General features: G+C 38.5%; 1 pseudogene; it reads right to left on the bottom strand.

The window, feature by feature from the left end:
- Positions 1-4,745: 4,745 nt before the first annotated feature.
- Positions 4,746-6,045, bottom strand: LOC138850284 (cadherin-4 pseudogene; annotated as a pseudogene).
- Positions 6,046-11,724: the final 5,679 nt, after the last annotated feature.

Here is an 11,724-nt window from a genome sequence, read left to right as displayed (position 1 = left end):
CTTGATTTCTTTGTAGATTCTGCTTATTAAAGCTTTATTGGTTGCATAATTTGCAAATATTTTTCCCATTCTGTTGGTTGCCTCTTCACTTTCCTAACTGTTTCTTTTGCATACGGAAACTCTCAATTTGATGTAATCCCAATTGTTAATTTTGGCTTTGACTGCCTGTGCCTCTGGAATCTTTTTCAGGAAGTCTTTTCCTGTGCCTATATTTTGCAGGGTTTCTCCAATGTTCTCTAAAATTTGATGCGGTCAGGTCATAGATTTAGCTCTTTAATCCGTGTTGAGTGATTTTTGTGTAAGGTGTAAGGTAGGGATCTTACTTTATGCTTCTGCATGTGGAAATCCATTTTTCCCAGCACTATTTGTTGAATAGACTGTCCTTTCTCCAGGAATTGGTTTTAGATCCTTGATCAGATATAATATAGATATAGATAGATATAATATAGATATTGATATAATACAGATGTTTGTATTGATTTCTAGTGTTTATATACTGTTCCATTGGTCTATCCTTCTGTTTCTGTACCAGTACCACACAGTTTTGATTATAACTTCCCTGTATTATGTCCTGAAATCTGGTGTTGTGTTGCCTCCGGCTTTGTTTTTGTTGTACAAGATTGCTATAGCTATTCAAGGTCTCCTGTGTCCCCATAGGAATTTCAGCATAATTTTTCCAGATCTGAGAAGAATATCTTTGGTGTTTTGATTGTCATCACATTGAATCTATAAATTGCTTTTGGGAGAATAGACATTTTGATGATATTGATTCTTCCAATCCATGAGCATGGAAGATTTTTCCATTTTTTGGTATCCTCTTCTAATTCTTTCTCTAAGATTTTGTAATTCTCATTCTAGAGTTCTTTGACATCATTAGTTAAGTTTATTCCAAGATATTTGATTGTTTTGTTGCTATTGTGAATGGTATTGAGTTTAGAAGTTCTTTCTCAGCTGTGGCATTGCCTGTGTATACAAATGCTGTTCATTTTTGTGCGATGATTTTATATACTGCTATTTTGCCAAACTCTTCTATGAGTTCCAGTAGTCTCTTAGTAGAGTTCTTTGGATCCCCTAAATAATCATATGATCTGCAGAGAGGGATAGTTTTGAATTCTTTGTTCCCAATTTTTATCCCTTCAATTTCTTTTTCTTGCCTAATGGCTCTGGCTAAAACTTTCAGTAATATATTGCATAGCAGTGGTGAGAATGGGCATCCCTGTCTGGTACCAGATCTCAGTGAAAATGCTTCCAACTTTCCCCCATTCAATAGAAAGCTGGCCATGGGTTTTTCATAAATTGCTTTGATTGTATTGAGGAATGTTCCTCCTATACCCAATTTGCTTAGAGTTTTCATTATGAGAGGGTGTTACATTTAGGCAAGCACCGTGGCTCAATAGGCTAATCCTCTGCCTGAGGTGCCAGCACCCCGGTTTCTAGTCCTTGTCGGGGTGCCGGATTCTGTCCCGGTTGCTCCCCTTCCAGGCCAGCTCTCTGCTGTAGCCCGGGAGTGCAGTGGAGGATGGCCCAGCTCCTTGGGCCCTGCACCTGCATGGGAGACCAGGAGAAGTACCTGGCTCCTGGCTTTGGATCAGTGTGGTGCGCCGGCTGCAGTGGCCATTGGAGGGTGAACCAACAGAAGAAAGACCTTTCTCTCTGTCCTCTCACTGTACACTCTGCCTGTCAAAAAAAAAAAGAAGAAGAAGGAAGGGTGTTGTGTTTTATCAAATGCTTTCTCTGCATCTATTGAGATAATCATATGGTTTTTCTTCTGCACTCTGTTAATGTGGTGTATCACATTGATTGTTTTGTGAACACTGAACCATCCCTGCATACCAGTGATAAATCCCACTTGGTCTGGGTGGATGATCTTTCTGATGTGTTGTTGCATTCTATTGGCTAAAATTTTATTGAGGAATTTTGCGTCTATGTTCATCAGGGAAATTGGTCTGTAATTCTCTTTCAATGCTGCATCTTTTTCCAGGTTTAGGAATTAAGGTGATTCTGGCTTCATAGAAACAATTTGGGAGGATTCCCTCTTTTTCTATTGTTCTGAATAGTTTGATAAGACTTGGAGTTAATTCTTCTTTAAATGTCTGGTAGAATTCAGCAGTAATCCATCCAGTCCTGGGCTTTTCTTTGTTGGGAAGGCCTTTATTACTGATTCAATTTCTGACTGTTATGGGTCTGTTTAGGTTTTCCATATCTTCATGGTTCAATTTAGGTAGGATATATGTGTCCAGGAATTTATCCACTTCTGATAGATTTCCCTGTTTGCTGACATACAACTCTTTGTATTAATTTCTGAAGACTCTCTTTATTTCTGTGGTGTCTGTTGTTACATTCCCTTTTGCATCTCTGATTTTATTGATTTTGTTCTTATCTCTTCTTTTTTTAGTTAGTTGGGCCAACAGTGTGTCAATTTTGTTTATTTTTTCAAAAACACAGCTCGTCGTTTTGCTGATTTTGTAATGTTGTTTTTGGATTCAATTCTGTTGATTTCTTCTCTAATTTTAATTATTTCTCTTCTCCTACTAGTTTTTGGTCTGATTTGCTGCAGTTTTTCTAGAACCCTGAGATGCATTGATAGCTACTTTGTTTGGTGCCTTTGCAATTTCTTGATGTAGGCACATATTGCTATAAACTTTCCTCTCAACACTGCTTTTTCTGTATCTCATAAATTTTGATATGTTGTGGGTGGGAGGGAAGTTATGGGGGAGGGGAATCTACTGTAATCCAAAATCTGTACTTTGGAAATTTACATTTATTAAATATATATGAAAATAATAAAACAAATCTGCTGTTTCCAGCACTCCTCAGATATGAGATGCCTGTACTGCAGGTGGCAGCTTAACCCATTGAGCCACTCCTGCCTCTATATCAGGCACTTTGGAACAGCTCAGCTAGGCAGTTAGTGTGATTGATATGATGTCAATGGACACTGCGGACCAGTAGAATCCAGTTTCAATGGGGTGTCTCAATATCTCTAAAGTCTCAGTGATTTTTCTTGATCTCTTTCTTTCTTGTTCTTCCTCTCTGCTTCTTTCCCTATCTTGCTGACTTTTCCTTCATGTGGCATCTCATCTTTAATGTGTCTTTGTATGGCTTTTTTTTTTTTGTCAGTGTTCTGAGAGTTGTTAAACTGCTAGCAAAGCTGCCCAAGTCTTAAGAGTGAATGTTTCAGGAAATCAAAATGGAATCCAAAAATATCTTCAGACCAGATCTTGGAACTTACATCATAGAAAAATTAATTTCTGGCAGATTTTGTTTGTTCCAAGTCACAGAACCTACCAAAATTCAAGTGGATGGACTGTCACAAGGACACAAATACTGGCAGATACGGCTCATTGATCTGTGGGAAGTCAGTGTTAGAGATTAGTCATCAGAGAAGCAATAAGGGATATGTTTCCAAAGGTGTTTACTATGCTGTTGTTTATATTAGAAACAAACAGCAAGGAAAAATGTCTACCAAGAGGAAACTGAGTGTCTGAATTTTGAATTATATGCAAAGTATATTTGATTTTGCATGTGTATGTATATAAATATGGTACTTAAATGTGTGGAGGAATGTTAGTATATTTGTCTCCACATCAGTGCTGGTGGAAATACCGAGAACATTTTGATTTTCTTCACATTTTTGTTTTTTCATTTTGAAAATTTTCTGTGATGAGTATGTGGGAAAATAAAAAGGTGTATTATACATAAGGTCCTTTATTCTTATGTTTATTGTTCAAACAGTACTGTTTAGAAAGCCTGTAATTTGCTTTTTTGTAACTTCTGTAGAAATATACTGAGGATAGAATGTTTTCTTATCAACGCTGCCTAATGCATTGTCCAGAACATCAATTGGTATTTGATAAAGAAATGAATAGTAAAGCAATAGCATTCATGGTTTACTTTCTACTTGCTTTCCTGGATATTCAGAAATAAATTTTTCATTGGTTACCTTAGAATTGCTTTTGGTAGTAGGGATATTTCCTCCCATAGGTCTAAGTTTATTTTTAAAATTTTGCTTAATTATCTAGTTCTATATTAAAGTGAATTTAAATGCCTCAATTATTCATGTTGTTTTGGAAGGGGAGAAAGTAGACTTTCAGTTCGTTTTTAAAAACCAAGAAAAATTTATCCTTAAGTAAGACATTCCATTTCATTGTGAAGATGATTAATTACCTAGAGAATCGAGGCAATACATAAAATAATTTAGATAATTCAAAACTAAATAACCACCTCTTATAAAATGCTACAGATTTCCTGATGCATGCTCCCCAGGCAAATTGTTCACTTGCCCTTGAATTCAGATTCATGCTGCTAAAATTGTTTCACTTCAGGTTTAGATCAGGTATACAAAAAGTGCTCAAATTTGTAGACAGCCATTCATTATGTCATTCACTCTGTTTTGTGAAATACAAGCTTTCAGGATCCTTTTAGAACAAGTGCATTGATAATACTTGCACACTCAGTATGACTTGTAGGGGTTGAATATCATAAAATATTCAGTATGTCCCATGACCCCACAGCTCCACCAGAACCCCAGTATACACTGAATTGCTCCCCAGGCCCTGGTTTTTTGGTTTTTCTTTTGTTTGTTTGTTTGTTTGTTTTGTACCAAAAGGCACTCCCCCCACCTTTTTTTTAAAGAGTGCTTCTGCTCTAAGAAATTCAAGTTAAGACAGTGCCTCTGGCTCACTCTGGGGCCTGGGGGGGCGGGGCGGGGCATCTACCTGCTGCCATCCGCAGAGCCAGGTCTGCTAGTCCTGGTCGCCACCGCCCTACAGGCCGGCCAGCCTCTTGAACCTGGGCCTCCAGTCGTTGAGGTAATCGTAGTCCTGGTCCTCAGAGCTGGACGAGTTGAGGGAGCTGAGGGAGCCTGCGTGGAGCCACGGCCCTCATAGTGGAAGATCAGCAGGGAGTCCTATGGAGGCACAGTGGGGTCGTTGTCCGCTGCCAGCAGGGAGTCGTATAGGGGTGCAGTGGGGTCCTTGTCCACTGTCCGGAGCCCCTCACCGATGAAGTGTCCGATGTCCCCTGGGTGGGGCACAACGGGCCTGGCCGGGTACTGGGGCTTGGCGCCCACGGGCCGCTCGTCCACCCGCCGCACGCGGGGGCCTTGCTCAGGGAGTGCTCCGTGACCTCGGGCTACTGCAGCTGGCTGAGATCATAGTCCTGGTCCTCTTCACCACCGCCCTCCTCATCCTACTCCAGGATGTTGTCGCACATCGTCCTCGGGTTCTATGCACAGCTGCTTCGCGTGGCGCTCCTTCTCCCACCGCTTCATCCACAAACAGCAGGACCATGGTCAGCAGGATGACGGTGCAGAGGAGGGTGGCCGCAATGGCGCCTGTGCCCAGACCAGCTGCTGCCTCCTCACCAATGGCGGTGCAGTCTCCGTTCTCGTCACACGGGCACACCTGGACCTTGATGATGGACATGTTGGACATCGGGGGTTCCCGGAGTCTGTGACGATGATGCGGACGTCGTACATCCCGGCGTCCAGGTACAGGACGTGCAAGCTGTGCTGAGCGTAGTCACCGTTCAGGCGTGTGATGGTCCAGTTCTTGCACACGGCGGCAGGGACGAAGGGCAGCTCGAAGACTTAGGGTCTGATGGGGTCGGCGTCGGCGGCCGTGATGTTGATGGCGTTCAGGTTGGGCTTCCCGCAGATCTGCGCCTCCTTGGGCAGCAGCTCTGGGGCGTTGTCATTGATGTCGATGAGATAGAACTGCAGGGTCCCGGTGCCGCTGGCTGGGGGGATCCCATTGTCAGCTGCCAGGAAGGCGGCCTCGTAGACGTTGTTGCTGATGTACAGGGACTCGCGGTCCAGCACGGCGGCCGTGCTGATGTGCAGCCAGTTTGCCGGGTCTGACAGCTTCGAGTATCTCACTGCCTGCTGCATGAAGCGGTGGGGGTCCACGGCGGGAAAGGTGGTGAGCACAGTGCCGGGGGCACGCCCTCCTCCAGGCGGACCAGCTGGTGGTTGGAGGGGAAGTAGGGCGCCTCGTCGATGTCCATGACAGAGATGGTCACCCCCGCCATGGACTGGAAGGACATCCAGGGATCTATATTCAGTAAGTAAAAAGACTCCTATATTTACTCTAATTCAGCATAACTTCTATATAAAGCTGGCTGACGGTGTTATAATATTGCTGAAATTTGGTTAGATATAGAGAATAGAATTTATTGATTTGAAATTATAATTATTGAAAGAAAATATAATTGATGATAAAGGTATAAAAAATTGTCATTGTCATTTGAAATTTGGTTTATGTAGCAACACACACACAGACACACACACACACACTCTCGCCTAAATTTCTGAGTATGGCTGAAGACTGTAATGATTTCTGGTCTAAAGGAAATGATATTGTTAGTTATTCCTCCTCTATGGGAAATCATGGGGATGTAGGCAAGTTACAAAAGCCTTTGTCTTGGCTATGATTTCCAAAAAAAAGAGGGGGTTGGAGGAGATGAACTCTAGACTTCTTTCTGAATCTAAAAATTGTTCATTTTCTAGAACTCATTGTTTCAATCATTCTTGCCATTCTGCATTTTGAATGCAATTCATTTTAATTGAACCCTAAGTAAAAACAATATCAGACAATTTATTTCTCACATCTCTCAAATACATTTTTAATTAGGATTTCTGAAGAATCAATGTAGGGTTTAGGGAATAAAGAAGAAAAAAATAGAAACAGAAATAAATGTTTTTACACTTTTGGTACTGTTTGGTCTTGGGAAAATCCAGTAAATGAGAAACTTGTTCTAACATGCACTTGTATGTGTGTTCTCATATGCATGCCTGTGTGTGTATGAAATATGTGAGAAAAAAAGACTAGTTGGGAGATATGTGAAACAAAATCACAGAGTGCAATCTTTTATTGAGTTCATGAGTGGCTTTTAAAACTCTTTACTTCTAAGGTTTTAAATTGGTTTTAAAAATATTTAAATAACAGTTCACTTGGTTAAAAAAGGGAATAAAATTATATGTATTACATATTACACAACGTTATGCCTCTTTGCTTTTCACAGAGTAAAATAACTTGGAATGATCCTATAAATTTTAATATATACATCTATTTTTTCCTACTGCTACCTTTATTTAATGTTTTCTTTTATTTAGTAACAAATTGCCTATACATGTTGGATAGTATTTGATGATCTGACTTGTGTTCAAGTAACTGTTATATAGCCAGCAGAGCATAATATTATTACAGGTTTTTGTCTCTTAATTGGCCAATGTTGCAACATCTGTCATTTTTGGGGAATCAAATTTTAGTTTCAAAAGCAGTGTGAACAGTCTGGCGCAGTCACATCACTGTGACTTTAGTTTAATCTACTTGCCCTCCTCCCTCTCATCACTCATCAACTTCCCACCCTTAAAGCTCCCTTTCTTCACAAAGTTCCTTTTCACTTTATTGGACTCAGTACCAACTCCTTTCTGGCTATCAATTCTGCAGAATGTGTTGGCTTACTCCTGCAAGGTCGTTCATAATTATACATAGAATGTTTATACTTTTGTTGGCATGATTTTTCCTGCCCATAAAAGGAAAATGTTCTTGTCAACGCCATGGCTCAATAGGCTAATCCTCCACCTTGCGGCGCTGGCACACCAGGTTCTAGTCCCGGTCGGGGCATTGGGTTCTGTCCCGGTTGCCCCGCTTCCAGGACAGCTCTCTGCTGTGGCCAGGGAGTGCAGTGGAGGATGGCCCAAGTACTTGGGCCCTGCACCTGCATGGGAGACCAGGAGAAGCACCTGGCTCCTGCCTTTGGATCAGCACAGCGCGCTGGCTGTGGCGGCCATTGGAGGGTGAACCAACGGCAAAAGGAAGACCTTTCTCTCTGTCTCTCTCTCTCACTGTCCACTCTGCCTGTCAAAAAACAAAAAGTAAAATGCTCTTCTCAAGTAGTGACATTGGAACACAGGGAACTAGAATTTAACCACTAATAAATGGATTATTAAAAGGAGGTAATTGCAGAAACCAGTGAGAATATTTCTGGCAGTGTACTCCTTTTTCTTTTTTTTTTTTTTTGCAGTTCAGCTTGTATGGACTCCTTTTGTGATACTCCTGAAGGTAACACTGCCCAAATAGATGAAATCTAAGTTGAAGTGAAAATAACAGGCAAAGCTGGCAAAGTATTATAGAAGTGTGAACCTAAAATTTTTCTGTGATTTGAAAATCCCTTTAGGGAATTTTCACATTAGTATTATTTTTCTCCCTTTCTCATAACAACTGGAAAGGCAGTTTCACTACAGCTATTAAAGGACCACATCCTCTAGTCACATCGACAGACAACAAACAGCAGCTGCCCCTCTTTGTCCCTATCCTTTGACAAAGTTTCTCAATACCACCCAACTGAAACAAATAGTAGGATTCTCTATTTCTTCATTTTTGCCTTCTCTGAGACCACATAGCAGCATGAGCAAAAGATGCCTTCAAATTTTTACTTTTTCATATTAGGAAATGTGTGAAGTTTTTCTAAAACTAAAAAGTGGGAGAAATCCAAGGAAACATAAAGAGAAGGTAATTTGGATTACTGTAAATATTCCCCATACCCCAAACTTTGTTATCATAACAGCATCATCATTTACTTAATTTGATTTAGCAGTTAAGTCAATTGGTCTTTCTGAGACAAATTTCCCCTATTTATATTAGTAGTATTTGGAAAAGTGAATGTGAAAATAAGACAAAACGTAAAAAGCCTTGCTGCAATGCTATGAAAGTTAGTAATAAAATTCGAACTGTAGACATAGAATTAAGTACCTGAAATTAATTTTAAAAATTGAGAATAACTGGTAGTTAGTGGTACATTAGCTTTTTGTGCTTTGAATCCCCATTAAGAATAAACATAAACATGAATAAATGAAAAGAAGAAAAACAAATTGAGTCTTTGAGGACTCCAGGGTACATCAAAATATTTAGGGCTTGAGAAGGGAGAATCACAAAGAGGATAAAATATAGAAGCAAACTTAAATTATTGGATGTATTTCCCCATAAAAATTTACTATTATAAAGGAGGAAACTAATAATCCAAACAGAAAGTGGTGGCTATATTTTTAAAAATTTCTTATTCATACAAAGAGAACAGATTCCATATATTCCATATACACAACTTTAAGCACATAATGACACTTCCCACACTCCCTCCTTCCTCCTTCCTTTCTTCTTAATTTTTGTGATAACATCCAATTTACTTTATAAACACAGGTGTAATACTCCATTATATAAAGAATGCAAGCAGAATGTAGAAAGAGCACTATTCTTTACGAGTATAGACAAGGGTTAGAAACAATAATCAAATTTCAAGATATCAACTTCACGTACATTAAACAGAGATTAACTTTCCACTACTTTGTGGAATAGGAATATCAAAGCTGATTTTTTTGGGTTACCAAGTCAGTGAAGACTAACAAATTAGAGTGAAGGAAAAACCTTTAAGCAAGCCCAAATTTTGAAAGCACTTTTAAAAGTCAAGGCATTTATTGGCTTATAAGTGGCAGTGCATTAACAGATTTAACATCAAGAGAAAGTAATTGCTAGTAAATTAGGATGAAGAGAAGAGATTCCAGGAGTTTCACAGTATCAGGTAGAAAAAGAAAACGTGTTGTAGAGCCCACTACGCAATGATAGATGCCACATAACTACACACATATACATACATTCACACCCACTCACATTGGATCTTGCGGTGCTAAAAAATAAGAATAAGAATGGATTGGAAATATATTTGCCTTTTCAGAATGGAAAACCTTGCTTTGATCAAACTCAATTACCATATGAAATGAAATAAATTAGTATGTACCTGTTCTAGCAGTGTGACATAATATTTTCTAGTAGAAGATAACTATATCTGGAATATCAATTTCTCTTTCATTTATTTTAATTTAAAGAAGCCATAATAAGTTCAAAAAACTACCAAACCAGAAGATAGAAGAATAAAAAGGAAAGCAAGCAAGGAAGCAAACTGTAGAATCCTACTTAGAGGTGATCCAAAGGTTGCAGTTCTCAGAGATGTGACAGATATTTTCACCCCAAAAAAAAAAAACTAGTAGAAAATACACATAAATATGCATATATATGTATATAAATTATAAGCAGCTAGTAGAAATTATAAAATGGAAGACTACAACAACTGGTATCAAAACACTAGAGATGTAACATCAGACAAGATCCCCAAAAAGAAGGATCATTGAATCAGTAGAAGCTATCCAGATGGTAAGGGTTGAGATGCAAGAGCATAATAGATATAGGAAAAATGATGAAAGGTCTGACATAGTGTAATTGGAGTCATGGAGGAGAAAAAAATAATACAAGGCAGAAACTCTCTTGGGAGATAAAATGGCCAAGAATTTTCTAAAACTGATGAAAGACAAAAAATAGAACTCAAATTCAAGGGGCTGTACAAACTCTAGGTGGGATAAATCCAAAGAAATCCACTTGTATATCTATCAAAGTAAAACTGTAAAATCTGACAAAGAGAAATACAAGAAGGCAGCAAGATACTAACAAAAAGATATATTACCTTCAAAGGAACAAAAGTAATTCTGACAGGTCAATTCAAACAAAAAATGTTGGCAGCCTGAAGATGATAGCAAAATATTATTTAAGATCTGAAAGAAAATAACTATCAGGTTAGAATTCTGAACTAAATGATACAGCCTTGAAAATGACAATGGATTAGAAAATCAATAGGTGGCATCTGAATAGGAGGATCTGAAGTGTTAACCTTATCAAATGAGCAAAAGAGGAAATGTGTGATGTTGCTAGGGTTAGAGTTCTCACTGCAGAACAGAGGGAAGGCAAGCAAAAACCTTCTAGGGATAGAGTCATGGATTGCTCCAAGTTTTCTAGGGGGACATATACTGGTAAACAGAAAACATTTTGGTAGCCTTTTTAATGCCTAAAATTAAAATACTTCCTAACCCTCTGAGATTCTGTAATAATTAACAATAAGACTTCCTAAAATAGCAGTTGGTATTAATAATCATATTTTGTGAAAAAATAAGGTTATCTTCACAGTCACATGTTGCCTGTTAGAGGCAATATAACAGAAATGATATAACTGATCAAACTAAACATTATAACATAAATATTATTGATTAGAAGAATTGACCATTTTTCTTGTATTTTTATATTTAGTATACATTCACTAATGAAATAAATTTTGTTGGCAAAATGATAAAAATGTTCATGGCATATGTATTTGTAGCAGTAAAATATTACTATACTTTCAGATTCTCTTTTTTTAATAAAAAAGAAACTAAGAGTTAAAGGGGGGAATAGTCAAAACTATATTAATTGATGATTTTGGTTTTCTTTATTTTTTTAAGGAAGAAAGAATCAAGTTTGTCATTAAGTCTCTGTCATGGCTTGTTTCAGTCTTCCATTGCCATGTACCAAACCACCCCAAAAAACAATTTATCATTTTTTTGGAACTTCATTTTTCTTGAAATCTGGCTAGTGGTTCTCTTGCTCCATGTATTGTTGGCTAATGCTGTTGTCTTCAGCTGGTATGTCCAAGACAAACCCAGTCCTCCAAGACTCTCTCCACATGGCTTCTCATGATTCAGCCCAAGCTTCTTTACAACATTGCAATTTTCTACAATTGCAGATTTTCTGCAATGAAAAATATCACTCTTTTATCAAAACATATTCATTGACATGGATTAACAAAGAGAAAATGGAGCATACCTGAATAAACTTTTACATCTGAATTTATTCTTGTATTCTT

The sequence above is a fragment of the Oryctolagus cuniculus genome, chromosome 7 (assembly GCF_964237555.1).
Source record: "Oryctolagus cuniculus chromosome 7, mOryCun1.1, whole genome shotgun sequence".
NCBI classification, from domain to species: Eukaryota; Metazoa; Chordata; class Mammalia; order Lagomorpha; family Leporidae; genus Oryctolagus; species Oryctolagus cuniculus.
This window is presented reverse-complemented; position numbering and strand designations above follow the sequence as displayed.